Genomic DNA, 3,473 nt, shown 5'->3' on the forward strand with positions numbered 1-3,473 from the left:
CAAAATGGCCCAATTGAATCCTCTAACAACTGAGGTTATTTTCAAAAAAGTCCATAAAGTTATGTTAAGGATCTATTCCTAAATACAGTGTTAGCATATCTCATTGAACACAGAGAATTCAAGCTGGTGCCAACCAAGATTTTTTGCCCGTACTGACTAAAGTTCTTGGTCCTGGAAGGTACTCTGCATGCTACCGTAGCAGAAAGCAAATACCAACCCAACTACAAAACTTTTGATTTACAACAGTGATCTGCTTGCAGGATATGCTTCTGCACAGTGACACAAAGGTTGTTAGTGTGAGTAACTAACCACTATGTGTTTGAATTTAATACCTACACTACAAGATAAAAATCAATGATCAGGTATCCAAGAACCCAAACTAGATAGACCATAGACCTAGGGGAAACCCCATTCTATTGTTCTGATAAAGAAACAGCAATGAAGTAACTCCCAATGACATGCTACTACACTCACAGATTAGTGTCTCGCTCAGGAGACTGAAAGCAAATACCCAAAAATGGACAATCATCAGAAATGAGAGATTTTGGAACACCAAGTCCCAAGAAAGACATTGTTATCAAATCTTTCCTTTCAGAGCTCAGGAACTTTTTGTGAAAGGGGACAGAATGGTTGTCAGAGCCAATGAGAATGGAGCACACCAAGGAAACAAGGCATTTTAAACACAGAACAATTGACACATTCATTCAACACATTACCTTTAAGCTAGAATGTTTACTGTCTGGTTATTATGTGTGTCCTTTGTCTGATGTAAATCTATGAGTAATTCTGTCTAGTCCAGAAGACACTGTTTGGCTCTAGATTCCTTGATCTTTGGATATTGAATTATTTTTGACTCTGTTCTCTGCAATGACCTCTGGGTCTCAGAGTAGATATGCTAATTAATGGCTGACTACTCATCTGCATATGCTCTGTACTTATCCTTTGTGCTTGACCAGTTGGAGATTTCTAAATTAACTGCCATCTACTGCACAAAGATGATGTCAAAGAGGGACACAAATCTAAAAATATAAGATACAAATTTAGAGGAAAGTTTGATAATATGTAAATATAGTAAAAAGAAAAAAATTGGAGTCATTGACATGACCTATGATCTGGCCAATCATGATTTCTTGACCTGATTTATATATAGTACCAGTTGTGTGTTTCCTCCTCTGTGGTGTCCTATATCCAATCAGAAAGCAGTTGCTTGCCGTCATAACATTTATGTCATTCTTGTACCTTTGGGCATATCTTGTCATACTAGGTGCTATTGTAGCTCACAAAATTCACACCTGGCTCAGATTGTTGATAACTTTGCTCCCTCACCACCCTGCATATCACCTTCTCGTATTGTGAAAACTTGACAGCAGGGAAAAGCATTCAATTCAATTCCCCATGTCCTATGACCTATGACTAAAGTGAGTGCCGTCTTCAGTAGTTAATGGAGTCTTATCAAGTTCTTGTGAGCAAACAAGAACAATGTCAATGGCCTGCACTGTTTTATGGTTTCAGAACATCCTTGACCTTTGTTCTTGAGGCAAGGAATCCTCAATCTGGCATTGGAAATTCTATTTGGCAACCTATGGCTCTTCTAGAGTAAATATAACTCCTGTGAGATTAAATTAAACTACAAGAAGAGTATTCAATAATAGGTTTCCACATGTTTTGTGCATTCCTTTTTGCTAGGTTACTAGACCGATTTGTTAAAATCAATATTCAAATAGTTACACTCGTAGGGTATCTTGTGACAGAATGAGTCATAAAACAGAATTTCCTATACTTAAGTTACCAACTTTTGCAGGTGGTTGAGACATTTGTGCAAAAAAAATTCCCCTTTTTTGCTTTCTCAGCTGTCTCTAATTTGGGGCTGTTTGATGATGTCACACGCCAGTGTCTGTGATATCTGAATTGATTACTGAGTGGATCATGGGCAACCATGGAGAAATGGTGCAGAGTGAACTGAAGGAATAGCCTGCTGATTACACAGAAGAAAATTTCTATTTACATGCAAATATCTTTGTAATCAGTAGGCATAGGAAGAGAAACACATGAGAGTCTAAAGCCTTGAGGTTCCTATGTAATCCAACTTTCCTGAAATCCTTATCTCAGAAAATGTTTTTGAATCACAGTGATAAGACTTGCTTGCTGATCAAAATTTTTAGCTTTATTTTTCTTGAAAGAAGGCACATTAAAAGATCTTATCTCTTCCCAAGTCTGTCTCACTGTGCTTCTCGAACTTTAAATTATTTTAAGATAGTCAATCTCTGATCAATACTTTAGTTAAGTTTTTGAAGACTTTGTTCTAGGGCAGAAAAATACTGACAGAATAGATCATTCCTAGATTGAAATAAAGCAATACACATTTTAGTTTTAGGCTTAGTGGAACTATAATCAAACACTCTGTATGTAGCAGAAGGAAGATTTTTTTCTCAAATTGTGTTTGAGGTTAAGCAGACCTATGTAGCAAGTCTGTGAACAGCTAGGGAGACATGTAGGGATGCTGTCTTCAAAATAATCAGGTCTTGGGCCCTAGGCAGAAAATTTACTATTGTTATTTAACTAAATTGACAAGGTGCCAAACTGTCTTCTAAATATTTATGTTTATGCTCTGAGACAAATGCTGCTCTTAGCTTCAATCAGAGAAGCTTCTCTTTGTAATGAATGAAGGTGATTGCAGAGATTCATGGCAGCTGAAGATACTGAGAATAAATGACAGCTGAGTCCAGAGAGCAAAAAGGATATTTATACTATCCTCTCTGAGGCTCAACGAACATTGTAGAAGGGAGTAAGGAGGAATATAAGAGCTGGATGATCAGAAACAGGGCTGTAAAATACCATTTTCTTGGCATGACACGGTGTTTGCAATAATGACTTTCCCAGAAACTGATGTTTCCTGATCTAGGCTTGCACAAGACTGAACATGTTGTCAATCAATCATAGCTAACTGAAAGACCTGCAGGACCACACTTAACCTTCTTGAACTATTAGTACAGAGAGGCCCTAAGGAAGAGAAAGGTTTGTCATCAGTTGTGAACCCATGAATAAACCACAACCTCCAATGTGGTGTTTCAAGCACGTCGATAGAAACAGTCCTGTTTAAACAAAATGTGTCACAAAACAAAGCAGGAAGACAATGAATGTGGGACAGAGACGTGGGGGCAGTAGCAGTAGGTGATGAGGGTGGTGTGGGATGGGAGAGGGTGGAGATGATAGTAAACAAAATTTATTGAATTCATTCCACATGCATGAAGTTGTCAATAAACAAAGTTAACAAGTTATTTTCTTATTTTAAGTTACTCTGTTAATTACATGAGTTACACACACACAGAGAGTGAGAGAGAGAGAGAGAGAGAGAGAGAGAGGGTTTAGGACTTTTGCAGGAAGTTGGTAAGTATAATATATTTTCAGAATAATAAGTTCAACACTGTTTCTGATGACCATATATTCATGTATAAACATCCAAAATTAAACAA

Source organism: Myodes glareolus, chromosome 26, assembly GCF_982192425.1.
Source record: "Myodes glareolus chromosome 26, mMyoGla1.1, whole genome shotgun sequence".
NCBI classification, from domain to species: domain Eukaryota; kingdom Metazoa; phylum Chordata; class Mammalia; order Rodentia; family Cricetidae; genus Myodes; species Myodes glareolus.